Consider the following 23309-nt stretch of genomic DNA (forward strand, 5'->3'; position numbering starts at 1 on the left):
TTTAGTGGAGTCCATGCCTCGACCGGTCAGGGCTGTTTTGGCAGCAAAAGGGGGACCCACACAATATTAGGCAGATGGTCATAAAGTTATGGCTGACTGGTGTATAGCATACTTTATACACAGAAGCAATTCAGTGTGCTATACAAAGAAGAAGAAAAATATGAAAATGCAATAAAACAAAAATACTAGAATAAAAACAATAAAACATCATAATAAGAAAACATAGAATATGAAAATAGAAATAGAATAAAAAATAAATAAAAATAAATAAAATCTTGGTAGATTCCTTAGTAGATTCCATGAGGAATTCAAAAAATTGATATGAAAATGGATATGTTTGGGGCACGTCTAACATACAGAGATACATACAGAGAAACATACAGAGATGCATACAGAGATACATACAGAGATACATACAGAGATACATACAGAGATGCATACAGAGATACATGCAGAGATACATAGAGAGATACATGCAGAGATACATACAGAGATATGTGCAGAGATACATACAGAGATATATACAGATATACATGCAGAGATACATACAGAGATACATACAGAGATACATGCAGAGATACATACAGAGACAGGTACAGACACACACAGATATGTAGAGACACATACAGAGACACACATAGAGACACATACAGAGACATACACAGACACACACATACAGACACACACAGACACACACACACAGAGACACACATAGAGAACTATTCACACCACAACCATTTAGCTTTATAATAATCTCAAGTGGACGAATGAGGCAGTGAAAAGAGAGTAAAAGCACAGAAGGCATTCTATGCCATACATTTTTTTTAAATAACTTAATTATAATGTATTGAATGTGTCATTGAACAGATCGCACTTGACTAAATGGGACAAGCAACCAAATGAAAAATATAGAATTTAATTACCTGCAGGGAGACACCAACACAATGTAAAATGCAGCGCTGTCTGGCCATCCACCAACACCACAGCAAACGACCATCGTGACTGATCACAACCTCAGAAAACTTTGACAAACTACTGTGAACCCCAGCCGTTGAGGAAGCCAGGCTCCCTGCAGAGGAGAGGATGTGCAATCACCGAATGACAGTGAAACCCGAAACACAGATGCACTTCCTGACAAAATATCAGAAATATAAAACAAGGAGAGAATGCAATTTCCCTGAATTTCCAAAAACCCTTCTAATGAAAATGTGAAAATGCTCCCCATCCTTTAGAAAGAGAAGACAGAGCTGTGATGGATAGACAGCTTATTACAGGACCACCTGACACAGGGAGTACTCTGACAGACCAACACATCTCATATCACAGTGTTATGGTTTATTGTATGTTTGTTTTAGTGTTTTCCTTATTGGATCGTGATTACTGTCATTACTTGAGTGATGTTATATAGAGAGAAGGAGAGAGAAGGAGAGAGGAGGAGAGAGGAGGAGAGAGAAGGAGAGAGGAGAGAGAGGAGAGAGAAGGAGAAGAAAGAGCATGATAGAGATGATAGAAAGGGATAAAGAGAGATGTAAAAAGGGATGTAGAAGGAGGTAGAGAGGTGTAGAGAGGGATGTAGAAGGAGGTAGAGAGGTGTAGAAGGAGTTAGAGAGGAGTAGAAGGAGGTAGAGAGGTGTAGAAGGAGTTAGAGAGGTGTAGAAGGAGGTAGAGAGGTGTAGAATAAGGTAGAGAGGTGTAGAATGAGGTAGAGAGGTGTAGAGAGGGATGTAGAAGGAGGTAGAGAGGTGTAGAAGGAGGTAAAGAGGTGTGGAAGGAGGTAGAGAGGTGTAGAGAGGTGTAGAAGGAGGTAGAGAGGTGTAGAAGGAGGTAGAGAGGTGTGGAGAGGTGTAGAAGGAGGTAGAGGGGTATAGAAGGAGGTAGAGAGGTGTAGAAGGAGGTAGAGAGGTGTGGAAGGAGGTAGAGAGGTGTAGAAGGAGATAGAGAGGTGTAGAAGGAGGTAGAGAGGTGTAAAAGGAGGTAGAGAGGTGTGGAGAGGTGTAGAAGGAGGTAGAGGGGTGTAGAAGGAGGTAGAAAGGTGTAGAAGGAGGTAGAGAGGTGTAGAAGGAGGTAGAGAGGTGTGGAGAGGTGTAGAAGGAGGTAGAGGGGTGTAGAAGGAGGTAGAGAGGTGTAGAAGGAGGTGGAGAGGTGTAGAAGGAGGTAGAGAGGTGTAGAGAGGTGTAGAAGGAGGTAGAGAGGTGTAGAATGAGGTAGAGGGGTGTAGAATGAGGTAGAGAGGTGTAGAAGGAGGTAGAGAGGTGTAGAAGGAGGTAGAGAGGTGTGGAGAGGTGTAGAAGGAGGTAGAGAGGTGTGGAAGGAGGTAGAGAGGTGTGGAGAGGGGGATGGGAATGGTAGAATTACATTTTATCACATACACACGTGCGACTGCACAGCTTGGAATTACAGGTTTAACATTTCACTCACCTAGCATGCCTGTGTCTGTGTTTGTGTGTGTGTGTGTGTGTGTGTGTTTGGGTGTGTGTTCCAACATTGCTCTTCGTTAGTTGATCTATGTTGTGTGTTTTTTGTGTGTGTGTTTGTTCCATCATTGCTTTTTGTTAGTTTAGGTATTCATTCAGAATAGTTGGCGTTAGGTATTAATTTAGAGTAGTTATGGTTAGGTATTCATTCAGAATAGTTAGGGTTAGGTATTCATTCAGAATATTTGGGTTTAGGTATTCATTCAGAGTAGTTATGGTTAGGTATTCATTCAGAATAGCTATGGTTAGTTATTCATCCAGAATAGTTAGGTTTAAATGTTTTTTCAAAATAGAATGGTTAGTTGTTAAGCTTCTGGTTAGGCTACTCTGAAGAGCTTGACTGGAATATACAGAAGATAAGTGCCTCCAACCATATATCATAATTAAACAGATCCAAAATGATCTTCCTACAGCGTTCTAAATGTCACCAGAGACAGCCAATTCAGTCAAAAGATAAATGGATTTTGAACCTGGAAGCTTTAAGAAGGCACCCTGTGAGGGGGGTGTTTAGGGATTTGGGGAGAACCTGGAGTTCAGATCCTGTGCATCATTACATCTAAAATAGAGGATCCCTATTGGTTGTCCTCCGAAACGTGTTGCTGCCTCAGGTGCATCAATAGTTGGTTTAATTCCAGCCTACCTTAAGCCTGACCCTGACCCTTTAACCCTGACCCTGACCATAACCCTAATCCCGCCAGGGAAGTTAAATGCCCAGAAAAAAGTGCAATATGTCGGTATCTTTACGAGCGACTTATGAGGAACTGGTTGCGTGGGGCATCGGCAGCAGCATGTGTTGGGCAGATACTAGCAATCACTGATGACGAGTTGCTGGACAGGAGTGTTAAAACGTCTGCAAAAGTGCAATTCAATGTAAATGGCAGGTGTTCAGTTTGACGATTCTCCTGGAAGTCAAACTCGATCTGAAGTTGCCAGCGGTATTTGTAAACATCAAACGTGGTGCCAAAGGTCAAAGGTCAAGGCAAGTCCTTCTTATAGGCATTCATGCCAAGCCGCAACCAGGAAGTCACCTTGTTCAAGGTGTTTTAGTTAACACCTAATCACCTGATGACCTCAGACAGGTGTGACACTAAGGCTCAAAAAGTCAAAGGTGGTCAATGGTTATTATTATTTTATTTATTTAAACCACACACACAAACACACACATACACACAAACAGACACACACACGTACATACGCACACATGCAAAAAAACACACGCACACACACACTTACACACACACACAGAGACCCCCCCTACACACACACATCTACAGACGCACACACACACACACACACACATAGAGACACAGACACACACACACACAAACACACACAAACAGACACACCCACGTACATACGCACACATGTAAACAAACACACGCACACACATACTTACACACACAGAGACCCCCCCTACACACACACATCCACAGACGCACACACACACACACAGACACATACTCACACAGACACTTATAAATAAACAGAAACCCGAAGGAGATGTTCTGGGACCTGGCGTGGCCTGGTAACTAATAAACTGGCAGATTATTAACTAGCAGATTATAAATACAAAAAAATCTTCCTGAAGTAAGAATATTCTTAAACAAATATGAAAAATGAAGTACAAACGTGACTTATGGGTTAAGAAGCATGAGATGGAAATTGGGATGGAAAAAGAAAAGTGAACGAGAGAGGGAGAGGGAGAAAGAGAAGCAAATAAGTAGAGGGAAGGAGAGAGGAGTGATTGGAAGGAGAGAGGAGAGACTGGAAGGAGAGAGGAGAGACTCGAAGGAGAGAGGAGAGACTGGAAGAAGAGAGGAGAGACTGGAAGGAGAGAGGAGAGAGGGGAAGAAGAGAGGGAGCGAGAAGAAGGACTGGGAATGAGAGAGTTATCATATTTTCACAGAATTTTCCTAATTTTAGTTCTTCATTAGCTATTCGTAAGTTCTTTATTCATTTTTATTCCCTTCATCACACCTTGGCAGCCCCTGGTCTGCCTTTCTGGGGAAGATAAGTGTGTGTGTGTGTGTGCGTGCGTGAGTGTGTGTGTTTGTGTGTGCGTGAGTGTGTGTGTTTGTGTGTGCGTGAGTGTGTGTGTTTGTGTGTGTGTGCTGGTGTGTGTGCTTGTGTGTGTGTTTGTGTGTGTGTGCTTGACTGTGTGTTTGTGTGTGCGTGAGTGTGTGTGTGTGTGTGCTTGTGTGTTTGTGTGTGAGTGAATGCCAACATGTTGACACCTAGGCACGATATGAATTAAGGATTGTGTTTTGTCGTTCTTCCAGGTTCCATCCTTTGCTCTGGGAGAAGTCTCTCTTCTCGTATCAGATAAATCTGTCATGATGAAAACATCAAAGAACGGGGGGAGCACTTCTACTCCTCCTATTGCATTGATATTCCCGTCTTTTTTCTTGTTCTTCGCTTTTATCTTTTAATTGGCCCTTTTCCTCCACTTGGTTCTGTTCTCCATTTTTAAACAGACTTCCCTCTTTTTTCCATCTCTCATTGTTCATTTTTTCTGCCTGGTTTTCCATCCTATCTTTTATGGTAAAGAAAAAAAGTGTCCGGTAATGAGGTTAGAGCAACTCTGATGTGATCTGTGTTTTGGCTATTTTAATCTCTGGTCTGTGTTTTGGCATTCATCAATGGGCTCTATTTCAGCTGACTTTTATGTGGTGTTGGTGCTAAACGCATGTCCATTTGGACCTGTTAAGGTGATATGAAACAGTTGGATTGGTCTGTCTTATATCAGCTGGGTTGGGGGGGGGGGGGGGTCATTAAAAACGTCATCTGAAATGCTTCCCCAGCATGGTGCAGCATGGGTCTCATCCTCAGACAGCTTCAGATCCTCACTTGGAATGGAGATGGTGACATGGCATCTCTACTGAACAAGGCCAGAGAAGCAGGATTAGGCATTCCCTAATGCCAACGAGATATTTGGAAGGGTTGCAACAAGAAACCACAAACAGTCAAGGCATGGTTCCGTTGGTTCTAGACTTCAGATCGTGTTCCATCTCAAATAGATAGAAGATAGTAGTGGTTGAAGCGAGAACGTTTATAAAGTTTACATTGCAATAATGTCTCTCAAGGATCAATACCTCTCAAGATCCTCTTGGTAATGTCCCCATATTTCATCGAGGAGAATAACCCACTATCTAACTTATTTGCCAGAATCAAAAGGCTTAAAATGCCTGAGCTGAAAGCATAGAAAAGAAAAGACAGAAAAGAGAATGTGATTGTCCTGTGCATCTGGTCACATGTGTGCTGTCGGACTGTGTGTGTTGGTGTTGTTGTGTGTCATTACACACATGACCCTTCACACACACTTGATAGCACACGCACAATAGGCTGGCCTCGTATCCCACGGCAACAGAAACACCAGTCCTTGACCCACATAACAACAATGTTGTCGCTTTCACCACCCAGACAAACATCACACACCCACACACACACATACACACACACACCCACACACACACACACACATACACACCCACACATACACACCCATACACACCCACACACACACACACACACACACATAATAATATGATCACTGCTTTTGAATACTAAGAATATCAATTATATCAGGTGATACAACAACCTGGCTTAGAAGCTACTTTAAACCAAACTTGAACATACTTCCATTTGTTTTTCTATCTTTCTACTCTCCCCTGTAACTCCTCCCCAGGTCCTTAGTGTATTAGAGGACATGCTTCATAATGTTTTCTGTCTGTATTCCTGGTCAATTAAAGGTTAATGCATTACTCAAAGGAAAGGTCAGATTTTCCCAAAAATGTTTTATTTTGAGAATGTCTCATTCTGGGATAATGTCAAATTGAGTGTAGCGTTGATGTTAAAGGAGCGTTGTGGTTGGATACTTAATTTTTTCACTTTGAGGAGAAACAAATTGCATGTACATTTCACAGTTGTTTGGTAAGCTACTCATAAGTTGTCTGTGAGCTACTGAGCTACTGTTTGGAGACGCCTGGTGTATTGGGTTAGAGACGCCTGGTATATTGGGTTAGAGGCCCCTGGTATATAGGGTTGGAGGCCCCTGGTGTATTGGGTTAGAGACCCCTGGTGTATTGGGTTGGAAACCCCTGGTGTATTGGGTCGATAATGGGTTAGAGGCCCTGGTATATTGGGTTAGATGCCCCTGGTGTATTGGGTCGGTAGTGGGTTAGAGGCCCCTGGTATATTGGGTTAGAGGCCCCTGATATAATGGGTCAGAGGCCCCTGGTATATTGGGTTAGAGGCCCCTGGTGTATTGGGTTGGAGACCCTTGGTGTATTGGGTTAGAGGCCCCTGGTGTATTGGGTTAGAGACCCCTGGTGTATTGGGTTTGAGACCCCTGGTATATTGGGTTAGAGGGCCCTGGTGTATTGGGTTAGAGGCCCCTGGTATATTGGGTTAGAGACCCTGGTATATTGGGTTAGAGGCCCCTGGTGTACTGGGTTAGAGGGCCCTGGTGTATTGGGTTAGAGGCTCCTGGTATATTGGGTTTGAGACCCCTGGTATATTGGGTTAGAGGGCCCTGGTGTATTGGGTTAGAGGCCCCTGGTATATTGGGTTAGAGACCCTGGTATATTGGGTTAGAGGCCCCTGGTGTATTGGGTTAGAGGGCCCTGGTGTATTGGGTTAGAGGCTCCTGGTATATTGGGTTAGATACCCCTGGTAAATTGGGTTAGAGGGCCCTGGTGTATTGGGTTAGACACCCCTGGTACATTGGGTTAGATGCTCCTGGTATATTGGGTTAGAAACCCCTGGTTAGGGTTAGAGACCCCAGAATTGTTTCAGACAACAGACAACAATCTATCAGGTTTTGTTCAATTCTCCAGTGGGCATTAAATGGAATGTCTCAAACCTGTCTGCATGAAGATTAAATAACCTGGTACCCAGTAGAAAACCTGACCTTTCGCAACCACATTTGTATAGTTTTTTGTCAATTATAAAAATACATTCAAGGAAAATACATGTCGAAAGATGAATTGTCAACATTGCCTGCTCCCTGCCGTTCAAGCTAATGTTTCATGACGGTGAAAAACATATAAACAGTGACTGCTAGATTGCCATCAATCCGGCAATTATGCTAGCTAAGATGACTTATACAAACAGACAAACACATTCAACAGGAATTGAATGATTGAACAAAAACCCAGATTATGAAATCAGGGACATTTGGTGTTTTCACTGATCCATGCACTCCCGCAACAAGGTCTCCACAACGTCCCTCTGTCACCCAAAGACAGAGGCCTATTTTCAGCAGCTTTAGCGACTTTACAGGTTATCCCTAATTTGCTATCTGATTTGCTGATGTTGGAACCCAACACAATCATTTAGCAGACTTTCTCATCCATTTTGGTCATTTAGCAGACGTTCTCATCCATTTCGGTCATTTAGCAGACGTTCTCATCCATTTCGGTCATTTAGCAGACTTTTTCATCCATTTCGGTTATTTAGCAGACTTTCTCATCCATTTCAGTCATTTAGCAGACTTTCTCATCCATTTCGGTTATTTACGTCAATACACCCGCAGTGAGATAAAAGACAGAGCAATGGCAGAAGACATACAGTAATTGAGTTTCTACCATGCCTCACAAAAGATGTGATATTGTTTTCTTATAAACTGTTTTGTTTGAATCCTGGAAGCTGATTGGCTGACGCTCGCGGTATATTGGCCATATATCACATCCCTCGTGCCTTATTACTTACTTATAGCACAGGCACAACTATAACGTTATCCACCCATTACACAGGCATGGTAACATCAGTGTATTCTCCCAGGACAATGTATTCCCCCAGGACAGTGTATTCCCCCAGGACAATGTATTCCCCCAGGACAGTGTATTCCCCCAGGACAGTGTATTCCCCCAGGACAATGTATTCCCCCAGGGAGGGTTAATGGTGATATGGGGATAGAGGGCTGCAGTATCGGGTATAAAGCAAAGAGACAAAGACCTGACAAAGAGACAGAAATCACTTAAAAATTTGTACAATGAAAGAGTTAGGTTTGAGTATTTGGTTAGAGTATTGCGCTTGTTGTGGCGGGATATAATTCCCCGGGAGCCATCATGAAAATGCATGCACTCGCTACTGTTTAATCCAGACCTCTTATCTCGTCTAAATTATTACCCAAACCAGTGGAGATTTAGATGGAGATGTAACGTCTATGATAAGTGGGGCAGAGAACAAGGAGTTGAACAGGAAGATTTCAAAACAGCTGCAGCCCCTTGAGACGAGTGAGCGTCTGGGTGTGTGTGCGTGTGTGTGTGCTGGTTCCTGTCTCCTAGCCTAATGGGCTATCGCCTCAAGTGTCTCATCAAGTCTCAGTTTCTAGTGTTGCCACGGCTACGGTTGCCACCTGTCTCCAGACGTTTCGTGACCTCGAAGTCACAAAGTCAGAAATACGACAGAAACTGTACTGAAGGAGAACAGCCAAGTCCGGAAGTTTCTTTTGGAAGCAAGTTAGTCTAGTCCGGAATGCTGTATGATTGGTTGTGTATTGAAGCAGGTTAGTCTAGTCCAGAATGCTGTATGATTGGTTGTGTATTAAAGCAGATTAGTCTAGTCCAGAATGCTGTATGATTGGTTGTGTATTAAAGCAGATTAGTCTAGTCCGGAATGCTGTATGATTGGTTGTGTATTAAAGCAGGTTAGTCTATCCAGAATGCTGTATGATTGTTTGTGTATTAAAGCAGATTAGTCTAGTCCGGAATGCTGTATGATTGGTTGTGTATTAAAGCAGGTTAGTCTAGTCAGGAATGCTGTATGATTGGTTGTGTATTAAAGCAGGTTAGTCTAGTCCAGAATGCTGTATGATTGTTTGTGTATTAAAGCAGGTTAGTCTAGTCCAGAATGCTGTATGATTGTTTGTGTATTAAAGCAGATTAGTCTAGTCCAGAATGCTGTATGATTGTTTGTGTATTAAAGCAGGTTAGTCTAGTCCAGAATGCTGTATGATTGTTTGTGTATTAAAGCAGATTAGTCTAGTCCAGAATGCTGTATGATTGGTTGTGTATTAAAGCAGGTTAGTCTAGTCCGGAATGCTGTATGATGGGTTGTGTATTAAAGCAGGTTAGTCTAGTCCAGAAAGCTGTATGATTGGTTGTGTATTAAAGCAGATTAGTCTAGTCCGGAATGCTGTATGATTGGTTGTGTATTAAAGCAGGTTAATCTAGTCCGGAATGCTGTATGATTGGTTGTGTATTAAAGCAGGTTAATCTAGTCCAGAATGCTGTATGATTAATGTTTGTATTAAATCATTTTGGTTAAATATTTTTTATTTGATGAGATATAGAGTTTGATGAGCTTACTGTATGTGGCTTGGGAAGGTGCGAAACTGCAAAACACTTAATTACCTGTCCTGAGAAGACAGTTGTAATATCTTCAGCATGTTCTGTAAAATGTTAATGTGATTGAGAGTTTTTTTTGTCATCCGGTTTACTCATCAGTTTACTGAGTTTACTCATCAGCCTCTTTCATCCGAATCCAGTCTAATAACAAGGTTGGTCTACTAGGTCTGTAGAATCTCTATTGAGCTGAAACACAGAAACAAGGACAAATGAAGTAGCACTGTTGATGTGAAAGTGGAAATCTCAACCCACACTAAAGACAAAACCGTGTGTAGGAAAGTCAGTGTTGCAGACAATGGTTTAGGACCAAAGTTACTTAGAAGTGGAATAAACCTCTGGCCTTGGCTGGTTTTGAGTTTCTTTCAGCAAAAACAGTTTTTCCACACTTTGCTGTCAACTGAAGCATACAAATGCCTGAAAAAGCGAACCTGTTCTGCAGGTAGTCTGCAGAACTAACCTCTCCTGTCCTTTGACCCCAACACAGTGGGGAAGGATGGGCCATGCCAGGCAGGGTGATTAATGTCTGTTCTTTTCCTCTTCTCTATTTTTATTTGTATATTGTTTGAACACACATTCATTTCTTGCAAAAATATATTTTTTCTTGAGTTGGTGAAAATATCTGAAAGTAAATTAACAGTATTAGTTTTGTGAATATTCGCATCTTATAAAGATTCTAACAAAATAGACAGTTGCTGTACATCTTTCCCTCTATTTTACCTGATTCAGAATGTCATTGTGATCCTCATTAGTTAAAGTCTAAAGCAGCAGCTTCTCCTTCTGGGTCCACAACAAACATGGAACATTAACTGCTCATTACATTCAAGTCTGGCATTCAATTCAACCACCAATAAATGGGTTTAATTACAAGTTGCAATAGGGAGACATTCACATCAGCGTTGCAAAGCTGCTGTCTCTCTATCCTCATCCCACATGTTCAGTAAACATGTCCCTCTATATCCTCATCCCACACGTTCAGTAAACAGTAAACAGGGATTCTGGTGGGATCTTGGTGGAATCCTGGTGGGATCCTGGTGGGATCTTGGTGGGATCCTGGTGGAATCCTGGTGGGATCTTGATGGGATCCTGGTGGGATTCTGGTGGGATCCTGGTGGGATCATGGTGGGATCCTGGTGGGATTCTGGTGGGATCATGGTGGGATCCTGGTGGGATTCTCGTGGGATAAAACAAATGATCTTTCTGGTAGTTTTTGATTTAATTAAACATGGAACGTTTGTCACAACGGAGCCATGGGCTTGGGTAATAAATACTACCCTGAGGATTCCATGAATTACCATCAAAAGTACGCGCACACACACACACTGATTTACACAAACAGGACAACTATGAAGAACCAAACTCCTCAAAACAACATCTGACAGAATTCTTGATGAAACAGAAGAAACGCATAGAAAACACCAGGAGCACTGTGTGTCTGTGTGTCGGTGAGTCTGTGTGTGTCTTCATGTTTATGTGTCTTTGCGTGTGTGTTAGTCTTTTCCTGTTAGAAGCATGTCAACAACATATTATTCAGTATTTTTTCTCTGATCAACTGGTGAATCAGAAGTGCATAACTTACACAAACACACACACAGATAAATAATGAATGCAGAACAACGTTTGGAAGAGAAATCATCTCAGCATTTGTTTCGAACTGTCTCAGGTGAGAAGACGTGTGTGTACGTGTGTGTGTTATTGTGCGAGGTTGTGTAGACAAACAGGTGCTTTGAAAAGAGTGTTTCATATCTAATCTGACAAACACATCCCCTGTTAGACATTTTGACACACATTCATCTACAGACGAGTGTAAATCTATGCAACTTTGTAGTTGAATGAATTGTTGATAGAATTCTGTTCTACCAGGGAACACAAAGAATATAGAGGGAACATAAGGTTCTGCCTCTCTGGTTCTTTGGCAAAAGGCGTGATGTAGCACTGCAATTAACAGAGGGACACAGAGGGAGAAAGAACGAAAGAACGAGGGAAACAGAGAAAGCGAGAGACCAGAAAAGAGAGACAAAAAGAGGCAGACAGAAAAGAGATTGAAAAAAAGTGAAAAAGAGACGCAGAAAGAGAGATGAAGAGAGACAGACAAAAATAAAGAGTACAAAAAAAGAGGGAGAGCAAGAGAAAAATAAGAGAGAGGGTGAGAGAGGGTGAGAGAGAGAGAAAGACAGGGTGAGAGAGAGGGAAGGACAGGGTGAGAGAGAGAGATTGTGGAGACAGGGGAGCAGCTTAAAAGCTCTCATACATCATTTCATTAACTCTGTATGTCTCTGAGTGTGTGTGTCTTTGAATGTGTGTGAGTGTGTGTCTCTCTGTGTGTGTGTCTCTGAATATGTGTGAGTGTGTGTCTCTGTGTGTGTGTCTCTGAATGTGTGTGAGTGTGTGTCTCTGTGAGTGTGTCTCTCTGTGTGTGTGACGGTGTGTGCATTGTGCGTGAGTGTGTCTCTCTGTGTGTGTGTGTGAGTGTGTGTGTGACGGTGTGAGTGCCCATTAGATTGAGGCTATTATTTACCTCTAAATGTTTCTCCAGCTGAATTTACATCTATCATCTATCACAATAAGAATCCACAGTTCAAATTTTCTGTGTGTGTGTGGAGTGACATCTGGGATGTGTGTGTTCTGTGTGTGTTCAGTGTGTGTGTGGAGTGACATCTGGGATGTGTGTGTTCTGTGTGTGTTCAGTGTGTGTGTGGAGTGACATCTGGGATGTGTGGGTTTTGTGTGTGTTCTGTGTGTGTTCTGTATGGGTTCTATGTGTGTTCTGTGTGTGTTCTGTGTGTGTTCTGTGTGTGTTCTGTATGGGTTCTGTGTGTGTTCTGTGTGTGTTCTGTGTGTGTTCTGTGTGTGTTCTGTGTGGGTTCTATGTGTGTTCTGTGTGTGTTCTGTGGGTATTTCCTATAGCATGACCTCTAACTAGTAGGAAGCTGAACACAAACACACGGCTGAGGTTCCACAGCAGCTTGTGTCACCAGGTTATGGCTGGTTAATTCCTGGTGGTCAAACCAGATGTAAGGATTAAACGCATTGAAATAAAATGACGAGAGCAGAAATCCCCATTCAGAGGAGTATTCACTCAATCCAATGGCTGAAAGATTGATCGCATTTGAAAAAATAACCCAGGACACATCAGAGATAACCCAGGACATCATCAGAGATAACCCAGGACACATCAGAGATAACCCAGGACATCATCAGATATAACCCAGGACACATCAGAGATAACCCAGGACACATCAGAGATAACCCAGGACACATCAGAGATGACCCAGGACATCATCAGAGATAACCAAGGACACATCAGAGATAACCCAGGACATCATCAGAGATAACCCAGGACATCATCAGAGATAACCCAGGACACATCAGAGATAACCAAGGACACATCTGAGATAACCCAGGACATCATCAGAGATAACCCAGGACACATCAGAGATAACCCAGGACACCCCAGAGATAACCCAGGACATCATCAGACATGAGATGTGTTCGGGTGTGTGTGTCTGGGTGTGTGTGTGTTTGGGTCTGTGTGTGTTTGGGTCTGTGTGTGTGTCACTGTGACTGTGACAAACTTATACCCACATACAAACGTGCTCTCAAACACACACAGACACTCACACACAGCCATCTGTACACACATACACAGCAACACAGCCATCTGTACACACATACACAGCAACACAGCCATCTGTACACACATACACAGCAACACAGCCATCTGTACACACACACACAGCAACACAGCCCTCTGTACACACATACACAGCAACACAGCCATCTGTACACACATACACAGCAACACAGCCATCTGTACACACATACACAGCAACACAGCCCTCTGTACACACATACACAGCAACACAGCCATCTGTACACACATACACAGCAACACAGCCATCTGTACACACATACACAGCAACACAGCCATCTGTACACACATACACAGCAACACAGCCCCATACCGGGAGATGTAATAAATGTCCTGTATGGGTGAAGCGTAACGTCTTTAATGGAACACCTACTCAACAACATCAAAACAAAACTCAGCCAGTCAAAATACAACATGCTGAGTGTGTGGGGGTGTGTTTGCTGTCCAACTCTATGAACATGGGAGGACTCAAAGCCCCATGCAAAGATGCAAAGATAAAAAAAAAAGAAAAAAAGGTATCTCTGGCTTAGGGTGTTAGTTTTAGGTTACTTTTGTTTAGGGTTAAGCGTTAGAGTTAGGTAAAGTTAAGGCATTACTGGTTAGGTTAAGGGTTAAGCGTTAGGGTTAGGTAAAGTTAAGGCATTACTGGTTAGGTTAAGGGTTAAGCGTTAAGGTTAGGTAAAGTTTAGGCATTACTGGTTAGGTTAAGGGTTAAGCGTTAGGGTTAGGTAAAGTTAAGGCATTACTGGTTAGGTTAAGGGTTAAGGTTAGGGGATAGGGAACATACATTTTGGTGTTTCTGGTCACTGCAAGGATTAGAGTATCAGTGTGTGTGTGTGTGTGTGTGTCTGTACTGTGTGCCTGTGTGTAGGTGTGTAGGTGTGTGTGTGTGTGTGTGTGTAGGTGTGTGTGTGTGTGTCTGTGTGTGTGTGTATAACAACGCTTTGCAGACAGAAAAAAAAAGAGAAACACATCAAATGAGAACCACACCATTGTTGCCGTTTTGGCCGCCGAATTAGATCTTACAAGGCTTAAGACCTAAACTCACCTAAAAACACGCCTGCAATTTGTTTCAAAAAACAACGCTTTGAATCACAAAAGCCCAGCTGACGTCGGCTGGCCAGGCTGTCCGCTTTGATGCCCAATTAAAACGTGCCTCCATTCAGGTTTCCAAGGAAGCAGCGTACAGGTGGGCAGACTTTAACTAGTTGCCTTGAACATTCCTCCCTGGCAACTCAACAAGCACCAGCTGCTACTAATTGCCAACGACTCATCAGCTGTTTGCAACGCTTTTAACTAGTTGACAGGAAACGCAGCTCCTCGACGGGTGCCAGCTGCTGTTCGCTGCCAATCAGCCTTCACACCTGTCCTCCCTCTACTTAAAAACCTCCACCACTAAAACGTTCCTCCTCTTTGTTCTTCGTGTTGCCACCCTATTAGGTTTTGCTAGAGACATGCTATATCAGGTCGGGAGATGGTAAAATCTCACTGAGCTGTCAAACTCTGCCTACTCTCTAGTGGCATACGAGTAACCACTGTTTGAATACGTATTTTGAATATTGCATGTGTGTTTACCAATCTGATGAGGGGTGTGGTTGACCTGTGCATGCATTTAATGCAGGGTGAAATGCAAAGACCAACACAAACTACGGTACGAAGTGTATTTTCTCAGAGTGGCTAGGATGTAATTTGTCCTACTTATGTCCGCACACCGGGAAAACCTAAACACACAGGTGTTAAAGGACTGAGCTTTATTCACCTGGTGTGGGAAGTTCCTACGACCTAAATAACCAGGTAGAGGGAGGCATTTTGGTTCTTAATTTGGGACTTCCCTCACCTGGCGAGCACTGGGGAATACTAAAGTATCTCACATAAGTGATTTGGGGGGCCCGTTGCTGTCCCTGTCCTTGTCCACCTGGTCATACTTCTGACCTAGTCTAAAATCAAATAGACTCTGGATTAAGCCCAGAGAAATGTATTAATTATTCCAATTGGACTCGTAATATCTCACCCGGCACAGCCAGAAGAGGACTGGTCACCCCTCTGAGCCTGGGTCCTCTCTAGGTTTCTTCCTAAAATTCGGCCTTCTTAGGGAGTTTTTCCTAGCCACTGAAATTCAACACTACTGTTATTTGCTCCTTGGGGTTTAAGGCCGGGTGTCTCTGTAAAGCCCTTTGTGACTGCTGTTATAAAAAGGGCTTTATAAATACATTTAATTGATTGATTTCACCCCTCACATTATTGTAAATATTTGATTATATCTTTTCATGTGACAACACAGAAGAAATGACACTTTGCTACAATGTAAAGTAGTGAGTTTACAGCTTGTGTAACAGTGTAAATTTGCTGTCCCCTCAAAATAACTCAACACACAGCCATTTCTAAACTGCTGGTAACAAAAGTGAGTACAGCCCTAAGTGAAAATGTCAAAATTGGGCCCAATTAGCCATTTTCCCTCCCCGGTGTCATGTGACTCATTAGTGTTACAAGGTCTCAGGTGTGTTAAATTTGGTGTTATCGCTCTCACACTCCCTCATACTGGTCACCGGAAGTTCAACATGGCACCTCGTGGCAAAGAACTCTCGGAGGATCTGAAAAAAAGAATTGTTGCTCTACATAAAGAAGGTCTAGGCTATACCAAGACCCTGTAACTGATCTGAAGCACATTGGCCAAGACCAAACAGCGGTTTAACAAGACAGGTTTCATTCAGAAAAGGCCTCGCCATGGTCGACCAAAGAAGTTGAGTGAACATGCTCAGCGTCATATCCAGAGGTTCTCTTTGGGAAATAGACATATGAGTGCTGCCAGCATTGCTGCAGAGGTTGAAGGGGTGGGGGGTCAGCCTGTCAGTGCTCAGACCATACGCTGCACACTGCATCAAATTGGTCTGCATGGCTGTTGTCCCAGAAGGAAGCCTCTTCTAAAGATGATGCACAAGAAAGCCTGCAAACAGTTTGCTGAAAACAAGCAGACTAAGGACATCGATTACTGGAACCACATCCTGTGGTCTGATGAGACCAAGATAAAAGTATTTGGTTCAGATGGTGTCAAGCGTGTGGCGGCAACCAGGTGAGGAGTACAAAGACAAGTGTGTCTTGCCTACAGTCAAGCATGGTGGTGGGAGTGTCATGGTCTGGGGCTGCATGAGTGCTGCAGGCACTGGGGACGTACAGTTCATGAATGCCAACATGTACTGTGACATACTGAAGCAGAGCATGATCCCCTGCCTTTGGAGACTGGGCCAGAGGGCAGTACTCCAACATGATAATGACCCCAAACACACCTCCAAGACGACAACTGCCTTGCTAAAGAAGCTGGAGGTAAAGGTGTACAGTATTTCACTTTCGTGAGATACTGTATACCCCTGTACATTTTACACCTCTACCTGAACATAACTACTCTATAAGTTTCTTCCAGCAAATATGTCCTTACATTTCAATTTGAACACATTCAACACTCTTTGACCACTACACAAAAACCCTAAGAAAATTATTTAAAAAAACACACCTGTGGAGAATTTTCTGCTCAGTTAGCCTGTTCACTTCGGGTTGTCTGGTTACACATCTTCTATCAAGTCTTTCTCAGGTGGTCTAAGGCTGTACCCCCTCAGCCACTTTCCCCAAGGGGGGGGGAACCCAAGTAAAACGATGTAGGGGGGTCAGACTTTAACCCCCACGGGTCAGACTTAAACCCCACGGGTCGGACTTAAACCACACAGGTCGGACTTAAACCCCACGGGTCAGACTTAAACCCCACGGGTCGGATTCGTCGGGGCGTTTGTAGCGAGGTGCGCTTGCAGGTATGATGGGATGTGACGATGTAAAGCATCAGTCTGGGGCCCGAGAGTGTACAGTACAGTACCCATAATGCTGTCTGGTTTGCAAATGGAGCCTAGAGTCAGTCGTTCAACCTGACACCTCTCAATGTTGCTACACAAATCCATCATACCAATATGCTAATCATAATATACATGGTATTGGGGAAAGATGTTATTTGAAATAGCTTACCTTACTAATATTTTGTTATTGTGGGCATACTCACGCTCGTAGCGCCTTCCCGGGGATTTTCTCTTGTTTATTTTGTTCCCGGTCATCCTGCGTTGCCAGTCTCAAAGAAATTGTGATAAAGCTCCGGAGAACTCAAGAGGCTTTGCACACATGCCACCTTAGCCCAAGGCTTAGAACAATGCAGCGTGAAACGGCTTAAATAAATAGAGGAACTGTTTTCAAGCTATGGAGGAATACACAGGCTGATGTGGGCCTAAAAAGCGAGTCGTTGACCATATTTATCCTCCAGGTAAGCTCTCCATCAAAGGAGCAAGCTAGCTCCCTAATAGTAATCCCATAATATGTCTGTCCAGCGCCACAATAGCCTGGGAGAAGTACACAAAGCGTTTTTGTTCACTCAGTCATAGTTATGCCACAGACAGGATCAGCTCTAAAAATGGGGAATCCAAACCACACTTTGAACAATGTGAGTAAATATGCCAAGGTAATGATTAACTCCTAAAGGCTTAACAAGGGGAAGCTCTGTTCCGTCCCACAACCCAACACACCTTGCAATATGAATTGCATTTTGGTTAATGTTGTACCACAGACATGATAGGCAATAAAAACAGTAATTCCAAGCCAAACATTGTAGCTAGATTGTAATCTAGTTACCTTACCTCAGACTTTGGAGGGAGAAACCTACGTGTGTCTCCATTAACTGTTAGACATGGGCTACTTGCATTGAGACCTCTGAAGAGTAACAGTAATTCGATGTTGTTCAGGGTTATTCTGGTTCTGTTTCTGTTGGCTCAGAGATTCTGTGATCCAAATGAAAGCTGGGTGGGTCTGAGGAAGAAGAGGCGAAACTGTGAGGAGGAAGATGCCATGGCAAAAGGCTATGTTATAACATGTTATTTGTTGTGTTGCAATACTGTTACATTATAATCTCATACAGCTATAAAGACAAAGGAGTAAAGATTAGCTGTGACATAATATAGTTCCTAAATGAGGTGATTTAATACTGGTCGCAGGTCCTTCATTATGCAAAGCAGAATGACCCTCATCTTGACCTGTGTGGTTTTTCCCTTTGGTACCTTTGGTCCATTTGGCCCTTTGGTCCTTTTGGCCCTTTGGTCCCATTGGCCCCTTGGTCGCTTTGGTACTTTTGGTCCTTTTGGCCCTTTTGGTCATGCAAGCTGCTTAGCAGAGAGGTCCTATCGTTGTCTCTATTTACAGTGAGTAGACCATTAAAATAACCAAAAAGGATTAAAGCACAGTGGCTAGGAAATTTAGGAAGAAACCTAGAGAGGAACCAGGCACAGAGGGGTGACCAATCCTCTTCTAACTGTGCCGGGTGGACATTTTAAAAAGTACCTGGTATCTCTGACATTACAGACCTGTGATCTCTCCTTACCAATCACCTGGTATCTCTGACATTACAGACCTGTGATCTCTCCTTACCTATCACCTGGTATCTCTGACATTACAGACTGGTGACCTCTGCTTATCAATCACCTGGTATCTCTGACATTACAGACCTGTGACCTCTCCTCTCATTACCAATCACCTGGTATCTCTGACATTACAGACCTGTGACCTCTCCTCTCATTACCAATCACCTGGTATCTCTGACATTACAGACCTGTGACCTCTCCTCTCATTACCAATCACCTGGTATCTCTGACATTACAGACCTGTGACCTCTCCTCTCATTACCAATCACCTGGTATCTCTGACATTACAGACCTGTGACCTCTCCTTACCAAGTACCTGGTATCTCTGACAATACAGACCTGTGACCTCTCCTTACCAAGTACCTGGTATCTCTGACATTACAGACCTGTGACCTCTCCTTACCAAGTACCTGGTATCTCTGACATTACGGACCTGTGACACCCTTTCACATAAGTGTGTAGCATGGACTCATTGAAGGGTTACCGCAGACCCGAAAATACTGTTAAACCATCTTTAAATAAGATAGATTGCCACTGAATTTCCCTTAAACTGTCCCAGAATGTCTTTGTTTTCCAGTGTTATAATGACATATCAGACTGTTACTCCTCGTTGCGTTCCAAGGCAACACCCACAGTTTTTGCTCTTTTGAAATAAAAGGAATTTTGAGTTAATAAAGCTGGCCGTATTAGAGCCCTTTTCGACAGAGCTCTGCCGTCTGCCTTTGTGTTTTATGAAGCTGAATAGACAGACGTTGGACTGATAAGACAGGGGTGAAAATTAGACCATTAGTGAGCGAACAGAGAGAGGGAGATAAGAGCTGCTGACGGGAGAATAAAGAGATAGTATCATTACCTCTTACAACCAGAGATGGGAGGAGACACACACACTCATACACACACAAAAACACATTTATATTCAAACACACACACACACACACACACACACATACACACCCACATAAACACATTTATATTCAAACACGCACACACACACACACACACACACACACACACTACTTGTCAGGCAGAGAGTCTCATTGGAAGTTTCTCTGAGACGTGGCCTTTTTGTATGTATGTGTGTGTATGTGTGTGTATGTGTGTGTGTGAAAGTGTATGTGTGTGTATGTGTGTGTGTGTTTGTGTGTATGTGTGTGTGTATGTGTGTGTGTATGTGTGTGTATGTGTGTGTGTGTGTATGTGTGTGTATGTGTGTGTGTATGTGTGTATGTGTGTATGTGTGTGTGTGTGTGTGTGTGTATGTGTGTGTGTGTGTGTGTGTGTGTGTGTTTTTAGGGTACTGAGACACAGTAATGGGTTTGTTCAGCCTTCCGTTACCGGTGCTTTGTCGTCGAGTGATCCGGTAAACTGGTCAGAACCTTTCTTTCTATCACGCACTCACACATTCACACACACACACACACATTCACACACACACACACACACACACACACACACACACACACATACACACACACACAAATTCACACACACACACACACATTCACACACACACACACACACACACATACACACACACACAAATTCACACACACACACTCACAAGCAGTGGAATCGACACACTACTGAGACCCAGAATGATCTTCTGGACCTAACATGGAGCAAAGACAAATGAGAGACAGAGAGAAAGAGAGAGAGGAAACAAACACAGAGGTAGAGAGAAAGAGAGAGAGGAAACAAACATGGAGGTAGAGAGAAAGAGAGAGAGGAAACAAACACAGAGGTAGAGAGAAAGAGAGAGAGGAAACAAACACAGAGGTAGAGATGAACAAAGAGAAAGAGGGAGGAAGGGAGTGGGGAGAGAAAGTACGAGAAAGAGCCAGTGAAGGAGCAACGGAGAGAGAGGGTTGTTCTATCTGGATTTGGTTTCTTGTCACACACCTACTTGTTCTGGCAGACAGGCAGAATGAACCAGATTGACACCACTTCTAGAGCTGAGAGGAGAGGCATTAGGGTCAGTGTGTGTGTTTGGGAGAGACCCAGAGAGATCGGTGCTCAGTTAGATACAAGGTTCATCTTCTGACTGTCTGTGTGTTTTCCTGAAGCTGCAGAGACCAAAAATCCCTGGAAGGAATGTAAGACAAGGTAACTGTGACACTGAGGGGACACTTGGCCGCAACCCACAAAGAGGGAGTAGACTGTTTCTGAGTTTTAATGTTTCTGAGGTGGATGTTACTGAGGTGGATTTTACTGAGGTGGATGTTACTGAGGTGAATATTATGCAAGTGGATGTTACTGATGTGGATGTTACTGAGGTGGATGTTACTGAGGTGAATATTATGCAAGTGGATGTTACTGATGTGGATGTTACTGAGGTAGATGTTACTGAGGTGAATATTATGCAAGTGGATGTTACTGATGTGGATGTTACTGATGTGGATGTTACTGAGGTGGATTTTACTGAGGTGGATGTTACTGAGGTGGATATTATGCAGCTGGATGTTACTGAGGTGGATATTATGCAGCTGGATGTTACTCATGTGGATGTTACTGAGGTAGATGTTACTGAGGAGGATATTATGCAGCTGAATGTTACTCATGTGGATGTTACTGAGGTAGATGTTACTGAGGAGGATATTATGCAGGTGGATGTTACTGATGTGGATGTTACTGAGGTGGATGTTACTGAGGTGGATGTTACTGAGGAGGATATTATGCAGGTGGATGTGATAGATGTGGATGTTACTGAGGTGGACATTACTGAGGTGGATATTATGCAGGTGGATGTTACTGAGGTGGACATTACTGAGGTGGATATTATGCAGGTGGATGTGATAGAGGTGGATGCTAAAAAAGTGGATGTTAGTGAGGTGGATTGTATGCAGCTGGCTGTTATGGAGGTGGATGAAACGCATATGGCAAAATCATAGTTTTTGTAATATTGTAGATGTGTGCTTGAAATGAGATTCAACAACACAGATGTCTGGCGGTTTGGAAAGCAGCTCCCTCATCCAGAGACAGAGAGGGTGTGCTCATCTCGCTCTGTACACTGTCAACAAACAAAAGCACAAGCTCTGTTCCACTGCAGTTCAGTTCCAGGACGTTCAGCCGTATCCATTTCCATCTTGCTTTAAGACAGACTGTCAGTCTGGTTGTTACAGTGTCTGAGTCCTTTTCTGTCCTGTTATGGTATATTTCTGTGTCATGTGCAAAGAATTGAAAGCTGATGTACATTCCTAGAGTGCCCAGTGGTATCATGCTAATGAAGAAAACAGGAGTGGCCCCAGAACAGCGCCCTGGGTGACGCCTGATTGACAGGTGGCAGAGTTGGATTTTAAATTGTAGTGTCACAAATTCTTAATCGTCAGTCAGGTAAGATCCCAACCACTTGTGGCTGTGGAATCCAAGCAGGTCTTCCGTCAGCTGCTTTAAATATCATGATTTACTCTGTCAAAGGCTGCTGTCGTGTCTTCACGTAAAAGGGGGGTAGTGGCTCAATCATCTGCTGCAATCATCCGCTATTTCTTTCTCTCACCAGGGCTGCCTGGGTGCCTGGGCTGGAAAAGGTGAATGCAGATCGCTTGGTTGAAAGATTCTGTAGCTGTATTGAGAGCACACATTCAAGGACCTTAGATGGAAAGGACAGGTTGAGAACTGGTCTGTAGCTTCTCTGGGTGTTGGGATCCAGTCAACTTTCTTGTAAGGTTGGTGTCCTCCGGGCAGTGCAGGACGTTACGGTGCTGTCAGGACCACGCCGTTGGGTTCCAGTGGTACCGAGAAGTGGAAAGCTGGATATTAAGAGCACCATGTGAGCAGTGGCCAGGCAGCTGACCTGGACAGATGTTGACTTGTCAATGAGGATGTGTTGAAACAGCAGTTGGGCGGCTCAGTGTGGACTGGCTAGATTGGTCCATGTAGAACTCTGAGGTTTTGCCTTGGAGCTTCAATGAAGGGTTTTACCAAGAACCATTGAATCAACTCAATGTTTCCTGTTACATGTATAGATAGGTCCATGCGCCTAATAGCCTTGAAAAAGTCATTATTTCGGACAATACACTGCACGTTTTAATGAGGCCGATCTTTGAGGGCCTGTTTGTACAACAGAGGTTAGACAAATTATGCTGACTTGCAAAGTGATGTGTAATTTGTGCTGCAATCCAGCCCAGTCATAATATCCAACATGTCCAACATGCTAACTTCATCATCTGATCTGGAACAACCAACTCAGCAATGCCTACAATGACATGCAACTATGAACTGATTTGATTGGTTTGTTAAAAAACTGTTTTCCTCATGTGGCTTAAAATGTGTCATCCAGAAGGAAAAATATTAAAACAAGCACTTCTAAAAATCACCTTGCAATAAACATGTTGGTAAAAATATGTAGAGCCATTGCTTTCCAATGGATACTACACATATCCAGTAAGACTTTATT

At 43.3% G+C, this 23309-nt stretch overlaps 1 long non-coding RNA gene across 1 annotated transcript; it reads right to left on the reverse strand.

The window, feature by feature from the left end:
* Positions 1–17892, reverse strand: LOC109615243. The gene is made up of 3 exons (XR_002196217.1): positions 17515–17892; positions 924–1069; positions 1–32 (listed from the first exon to the last, which is right to left on the reverse strand). It is a non-coding gene; the product is annotated as an uncharacterized LOC109615243 (long non-coding RNA).
* Positions 17893–23309: the final 5417 nt, after the last annotated feature.

The sequence above is a fragment of the Esox lucius genome, chromosome 9, assembly GCF_011004845.1.
Source record: "Esox lucius isolate fEsoLuc1 chromosome 9, fEsoLuc1.pri, whole genome shotgun sequence".
Classification (NCBI taxonomy): Eukaryota; Metazoa; Chordata; class Actinopteri; order Esociformes; family Esocidae; genus Esox; species Esox lucius.